Genomic DNA, 8,089 nt, shown 5'->3' with positions numbered 1-8,089 from the left:
TCAGAACAAGACATGCACTTACCAATGAGTATGCTTGTTTCTAGAACACTGCATTTGTACATGCTCAGAATAATTTTATATTCATTGTGATTAGAGCAAACTGCTTACTCTCAAGGAGTTGACAAATATTAAAGATTTCCACTTTAGGGCTTTACCATGACATCAAAGTGGCATTACATCTTTGCAAAGATCTGTTTCCTTGGCAACATGAAGCAAACTATTCAGTTCACAGGTGCCTATAGAGAGTAACTGAGATTCTATTTTCATGTTAAATACCAAAACTTAATGTGAATAATGCCATTGTACAAAATATACCACTGAGTTAAAAACAAGATGTTATACCTTCAACAAACAGTGGAAATAGATGTTTTGGAATATCAATAACTTCAAATTACCTGTAGACAAAATGTGTTTGAAATCAAAAGTATGAGATGTTTTCATGTGTACACGTATGATTAGTTTAAAAAAAAAAACATTGGACACACAGAATATTGGCTGATTAAATGAGCATATGAACTACAGACCGGTCAGCCTCACCTCAGTCCCTGGAAAGATCATGGAGCAGGTCCTCAAGGAATCCATTTTGAAGCACTTGGAGGAGAGGAAGGTGATCAGGAACAGTCAACATGGATTCACCAAGGGCAAGTCATGCCTGACCAACCTGATTGCCTTCTATGATGAGATAACTGGCTCAATGGATATGGGAAAAGCAGTGGATGCGATATACCTTGACTTTAGCAAAGCTTTTGATACGGTTTCCCACTGTATTCTTGCCAGCAAGTTAAAGAAGTATGGGCTAGATGAATGGATCATAAGGGGATAGAAAGCTGGCTAGATCACCGGGCTCAATGGGTAGTGATCAACAGCTCAATGTCTAGTTGGCAGCCAGTATCAAGCAGAGTGCCCGAAGGGTCAGTCTGGGGCCCGGTGTTACCGATATGCCCGTTACTCTGGGGTATGCTCATTTATTAGTGTTACTCTTCGGGGGGGGGCGCATTTCTGTAATTCTGTTAATGTACTGCTTATGTCACTTGTGTGTTCATATGGAGCTCTACTCCTTCCTTCTGCAAGTCCCCTCCCAATGGAGCTATCCTGCAGGACCTAGGTTCCCCAGGGCTGGGTTTCTCCAATCCTAGTAAAACACACACACACACACACACACACACACACACACACACACACACACACACACAAGTCTGAGCGGACCGGGTCAATCAACACTCTCAAGCTGATCCCCTTATATGTCCCTGTACTCAAATGGGCTGGGTTAAGCAGCACCTTCAAGCTGTCACGCTTATGTGCCCCTGGTCTCAATAGGCTAGGCTGAGCAGCACTTTCAGCTGCTCCCCCGCGCCCCCCTTATGTGCAACAGGTTTAAGACGTCCCTATCCCACTTTCACGTCACAATTGTTCTGGTAGTAACCCACTTGATGAGCAAACCCCACAGTATTTTTGGGCGCTACAGGGATCTTTAGCTTAGGTAAAAGAAGCATTGCTGCAGAGTAAATGGGGGAAGCTAAAACCCAAAAGAGTAAGTGCACAGAGAGAGAGAGAGAGTAGCTTAACCATAAACATTATTTATTGAATAATAGTGATAACTACACAAGGAGGATTAAACCAACATAACATACGATATTAAAGGTTAATACCTAAGATAGAAAGAGAGAGAAAAGAGGGGGATCTCACCCACTCCACGAGGCTTGAACTGGTCGGGGTTCCCAGGTGATGGTGGTAGCTCAGGATCCTTGGTGCTGGAGACAGGCAGAGCCTCCAGCACGATCAGTCAGGAGAAGATGGAGTCCAAGTGGAACTGATGCAGAGTTTGGATCTAAGCATCAGAACACTGACTGGAGGTGGAGTAGGGATTTTTGTAGAGAAAATACAATGGTTCAAGGGGGAACTCTAGATTTGTTTAAACTGATGACTTAAGGGTTTCCTTTAGTCTAGACAATAGGAGCTGATCACTCTTGGCTATGGGTGGTGTTTTCTTCCAGAGAGCTCACAATGCAACAAGGCTGCTTCAGTATTTTGGATATCAATCAAGCATTTATTACTAGAATTGGTCTGATAATTGCTGAGCTGGGTGTGTGCAGGTGTAGGTTTATTAACATCTGGAGCAGAGATTCCCATGATGCAGTTTTCAGAGTAGCAGCCGTGTTAGTCTGTATCCGCAAAAAGAACAGGAGTACTTGTGGCACCTTGGAGACTAACAAATTTATTTGAGCATAAGCTTTCGTGGGCTACAGCCCACTTCATCGGATGCATGCAGTGGAAAATACAGTAGGATGATTTTATATACACAGATAACATGAAGCAATGGGTGTTACCATACACACTATAACGATAGTGAGTGATCAGTTAAGGTGAGCTATTACCAGCAGGAGAGAAAAAAACTCTTTGTAGTGATAATCAAGATGGGCCATTTCCAGCAGTTGACAAGAACGTGTGAGGAACAGTTTATTTTTGCCCCCTACTGTTGCCGGCTGGGATGACAAGAACGTGTGAGGAACAGTTTATTTTTGCCCCCTACAAGTTGCAGGCTGGGATGTCTACGTTGGATATTAGGAAAAACTATTTCACTAGGAGGGTGGTGAAGCACTGGAATGGGTTACCTTGGGAGGTGGTGGAATCTCCATCCATATAGGTTTTTAAGGCCCGGCTTGACAAAGCCCTGTCTGGGATGATTTAGTTAGGGTTAGTCCTGCTGTGAGCAGGGGTTTGTACTAGATGGCCTCCTGCGGTCTCTTCCAATCCTAATCTTCTATGATTCTATATGAAAGTGTGTTGGTTAAAAGAACCAATTTTAAAGAGGTTAATAAGTAATATTTTAGCTAGTGTCTAATGATATCTGAAATTTGCATTTTTCTGTTGGAGACAAACTTTATGTATTCTGCACAGTGATGAAAAATTAAACAGAATGTGTGCCATTCTTGTATGTAAGCTACTAACAAATCCTCATCCACTCTCCATTTGTTCATTACACCCTTTTGTTATGCCTTAAGTAGTGATCCAGAAAGACAAAGAAGAGCTTACCTACAAGTACAAGCTTAGCTTTATGGTGCAACCTTTATAATGTAGTTGTTTGTGTAGTTATAAGGAGAACAAGCAGCTGAAAGGGGTTAGCGTGGGACAGAAGGATAAGCAAGATGAAACAGGGTTGTCCACCTCCCAAGCATCCCCTTGTAGCCAGGAGTGGCTGTGCAGCACCCTATCGCAGTTTCCTTTCTTCAGCTCCTCAGTAACTCACCAAAGTCTTTCAAGAGTTCAGCAACAGTCCTTCTTGGAACCTGGTTTATTAACATGAAGTTCAAACTTAAGTCAAGCCATCCTCAAAGTCCCAAGGTAATCCAAACAGGCACTTCTAGTCCTGTCTTATCTGCAGCCTTTCCCTGTGACACAACACAAACAGAAATAGAGTTATAAACACGCAGACATGACAGATTAGGGACCCTGGCTAGAAGTGTATATTAACTGCAAAGTTACCTGGGATTTGGGGAGACCTTAGGGCTAGAACAGTCTAAGAGGAAGGACCTGTATCATGATCAGTGAAACTGAAGTCAGACTGCCCAATGTCTCTAGGGGGACTGTTACTGATGGAACACCAGCAGAACAGGGAATGCAGGGAGTTATGCTGGAAGCAGCATAGACAGAGTGGTGCACAGGGTTTAATAAAGTTCTACTTGTTCAACTTAAGCGGCTTTCAGCTTCACTCTGTGCTAATGAAATACCTAGGACTGCTTTAAGGCTTGAAGTAGTGATGAGCTCACCCCTGCCTCAAGCCTCACAGTGTCCTTGGAGCCCTGGAGACCTATTGTTCCCCAAAGCAGAATGAAATTATGCAGTGGCACAAGCTTTTTACTAGAGACCAGTCCAAAAGGGTGGGGATAGACCCCTGTTACTTCTGTACACACACCAGTCTGCAGCATTAGAAGTCCCCATTTGAAGGAGAAGCTGCCCCAGGAAGGCAATCTCACCTTAGACAGATACTTCAGACATGGTGTGTGCGGCAGAAATCTCAAGAGAAAGAGTGAAAACCCCAGGAGGCTTAACACCCCAGAAGAATATGCAGTGAGCCAACAGCAAAGGAAAACAGGTGGCCAGCGTTCCATACCCATAGTGAGAAGCATTTATTGTTTGAGACAGTGTGAGAGGCTAAAAGGAGAGAAGTGCCCTGCCCTAGGACAGCAGTACAAGGAATGTGGCAAGTTGAACCATTTTAGCAGTGTGTGCAAGAGCAGAGAACGGCCTCAGAAATATTCAGTCAGACTTGTACAAGAGGGGATGGCACGTCAGACAGTGGGGATGACATTATGACGGTCTCCTTGAGAATTAGAGCATGTAAGGTTCAGGCTGTTGGGACAGGAAAGCAACAAGGGCCAATCCCTACCTCTGTATAGGCAACAATGTTAATAAGGAAATGCTCTGGGCAATTTCAGTTGGATAGTGAGGCATCCTGCAATGTGATTCCTCATGGTGAATTGGACTGGAACACACTCATTACAAAGAGCAGGCACACTCTAATAACGTACAATGAATGAATGATGCAGCCCATATGAAGTTATAGCACAGCATACTAGTATGTGCTGTAATTTACACCCCTGTAGTCCAAACTGCAGGGCCATGTAGATGTAGCCTAAGGCTCCTTTACATTGAGGAAGCTGTGTCAATTTGACCACAGCTATTCAGCAGGCAGATGGCCCTTGCAGAAGTGATTAACAATATTTATTTTTTAAAAGTTTGTATTTTTTACGGTTTTCTTTTTCTGCTGTTAGGAAGAGAGTGGTACATACTGGTGCAAGACAACTTTCAAGCTACAGAAACAGGACTAAAGTAGACTGTACCTGACCCAGAACCTTCAGAGTTTTCTGGGAAAGTGATACCTCTTTCAATGATCAAGATAGCATTCACATGTTATCCGTGTTATGTATTTGTTATCTCCAGCACAGAGACCAGGAGAGGTCTGGGGATCCACTTGTGTACTACACCCTGACTGTATCAAAGAAGTTGGCCATCAGTTGTTCATGAGAAACATTCTTTTGCTGACTTTTGTTGGGGATCTGACAATTCATTATTATCTTTCTATATTTCTCTTCCTGGGTAAGTAATGAACTGTAGGTTTTGTTAATTTTATATATGTTAAGTTGCCCGACAAGGTGAGATACAATAATAAAAATGAACTTGCAATCCTGGAGCCTTAAAATTCCACATGTCCTGAAGAAAGAAACTGATTGTTGTGGGGGAGGGGAAGGACAGGTGGAACATTAGTGCTGCAGAACTGTACCTGTCCATATGATTGCCTCATCTTAGACTTTTCATTGCAAGTTGGGTGAATGTCAAATTACTGGAATGATTTTTCCCTCCAGTGGGTAAACATAATTTTGGCATATAAATGGGTTGCTTTTGACTGACAGCCCAACAGAGGAGTGCCAGCAATTTCAAGAACATTTGACAAGTGAGTTTGGAGGGGGTTGTTCAATAGGGCCCAGGATCATGCAAATATTTATACACGTGCCTAAGGTAAACAAGTACACAGGTATTTGTAGGACTGGGGCCTGGAGTTCCTATTTTTCTGTAGCCTAAGCAAGAACTATATCATTTTGGCATGAACTGAATAATCTTTACATCCAGAAAAGAAAAAATTCCATTAATAATGCAGGTATTTTACCTGACCATTGGAGGAAAAATAATTTAGTCCAAAGGAGGTAACCAAACTAAATAATTAAATTTAAGAGAGCATGAAAAAGATAGAGAACTACTGAATTAGGAAATAACAGATGGAGATTCACAAGCTCTCCATAAACAGAACAATGTGTTTCAGAACTGTGACTCATTAATTCTTGTTTTTGTTTTTTAATCTGACAGTCATAGATAAACAGAATTCAATGAAAAGGTTTAATTGTGTGATTTATGCAAATTCATTGAATGTAAAGGTAGTTTAACAAAATGAACTTTAGCATTTACATTTGGTAATAAGTTAATTTGATTCAGCTTTAAATATTTAATTTTAAATTGAATTAGTATGTAGTCTGTCCATCACTTTTATGCAATAGGAAAGTTTAGTGTCTAATAGTTTCTTAGGGATTGCAATTTTTTCTTAAGTCAAATGCGTGGTGCAGTAGTTTTTGTCATTCTACAGGTCAAGCACATAAAATATTACTGACTAACCTTTGATCCTTGAACCTCAATTAGACTTTACCACATTGATTTTTATCTGCCATTTTGTTGCCCAGTCACTCAGTTTAGTCAGATTCATTTGTAGCTCTTCACAGTCAGCTTTGAACATACTGTGCAGATAAGCAACGGTCACATAAACACCACCCTATACCCGAAACCTACTGACCACTGTACTTACCTACATGTCTCCAGCTGTCATCCACACCACATCACATGATCCATTGTCAATAGCCAAGCCCTAAGATACAACCACATTTGTTCCAATCCTTCAGACAGAGACAAACACCTACAAGATCTCTATCAAACTTTCTTAAAACTACAATACCCACCTGGTGAAGTGAAGAAACAGATGGACAGAGCCAGAAGGGTATCCAGAAGTCACCTACTACAGAACGGCCCAACAAAGAAAGTAACAGAATGCCACTATGAGCCATCACCTACAGCCCCCCAACTAAAACCTCTCCAGTGCATCAGCAAGGATCTACAACCCATCCTGAAGGATGATTCCTCACTCTCACAGACCTTGGGAGACAGGCCGGTCCTCACTTACAGACAGCTCCCCAACCTGAAGCAAATACTCACCAGCAACTACACACCACACAACAGAACCACTAACCCAGGAACCTATCCTTGCAACAAAGCCCATTGCCAACTGTGCCCACATATCTATTCAGGGGACACCATCACAGGGCCTAATAACATCAGCCACACTATCAGAGGCTCGTTCACCTGCACATCTACCAATGTGATATATGCCATCATGTGCCAGCAATGCCCTTTGCAATTTACCTTGGCCAAACTGGACAGTCTCTATGCAAAAGAATAAATGGACACAAATCAACCATCAAGAATTGTAACATTCAAAAACCAGTCGGAGAGCACTTCAATCTCCCTGGACACTCAATAACAGACTTAAAAGTGGCCATTCTTTGACAAAAAAAACTTCAAAAACAGACTTCAGTGAGAAACTGCAGAACTGGAATTAATTTGCAAACTGGACACCATCAAATTAGGCCTGAATAAAGACTAGGAGTGGCTGGGTCACTACAAGAAGTAATTTTCCCTCTGTTGATACTAACAATCTTCTTGTCAACTGTTGGGAATGGGTGACATCCACCCTGATTACATTGGCCTTGTTAGCACTACAAAAAGTAATTTCCTTCTGTTGATACTCACCCCTTCTTGTCAACTGTTGGGAATAGGCCACTTCCACCTTGATTGAATTGGCCTTCTTAGCACTGACCCCCCAGTTGGTAAGGCAACTCCCATCTTTTCATGTACTGTAATATATATACTGCCTACTGTATTTTTCACTCCATGCATCTGATGAAGTGGGTTTTAGCCCACAAAAGCTTATGCCCAAATAAATGTATTAGTCTCTAAGGACTCCTCGTTGTTCTTGCTGATACAGACTAACACGGCTACCCCTCTGAAACTTGTCCACATAGTTGTTGGCACCTTTAAAGAATTTTAATAAATTGGTGAGGCATGATTTCTCTTTACAAAAGCCACATTGTCCCTTCCCCAACATGTTGTGTTCATCTATATGTATGATAATTCTGTTCTTTACCTTAGTTTCAACCAGTTTTCTGGGTACTAAAATAAGACTTCCTGGCTTGTAATTACCAGGATTGCCTCTGGAGCCTTTTTTTAAAGATCAGTGTTACATTAGTTATCCTCCATTCATCTGGTGATAGATGCTGATTTAAGCAATAGGTTACATACCATAGTTTGGAGTTTTGCCATTTCATATCTAAGTTCCATCACAACTCTTGTGTGAACAACATCTGGTCCTGGTGCTTTATTACCATTTAATGTATTCATTGGTTCAAAACCTCCTCAACAGACACCTCAATCTAGGACAGTGCCTCAGATTTGTCACCTAAAAAAGAATGGCTTAGGTGTGGATATCTCC

At 41.8% G+C, this 8,089-nt stretch overlaps 1 long non-coding RNA gene across 1 annotated transcript; it reads right to left on the bottom strand.

Moving 5' to 3' along the window:
• Positions 1–1,559: 1,559 nt before the first annotated feature.
• LOC142071924 (uncharacterized) lies at positions 1,560–7,804 on the bottom strand. Its single transcript, XR_012668173.1, has 2 exons — positions 6,353–7,804; positions 1,560–3,389 (listed from the first exon to the last, which is right to left on the bottom strand). It is a non-coding gene; the product is annotated as an uncharacterized LOC142071924 (long non-coding RNA).
• Between the last annotated feature and the right edge of the window lie 285 nt (positions 7,805–8,089).

The sequence above is a fragment of the Caretta caretta genome, chromosome 4 (genome assembly GCF_965140235.1).
Source record: "Caretta caretta isolate rCarCar2 chromosome 4, rCarCar1.hap1, whole genome shotgun sequence".
Taxonomy (NCBI): Eukaryota; Metazoa; Chordata; order Testudines; family Cheloniidae; genus Caretta; species Caretta caretta.
The sequence above is the reverse complement of the archived record's forward strand: the minus strand, read 5'-3'. Positions and strand labels throughout refer to the sequence as shown.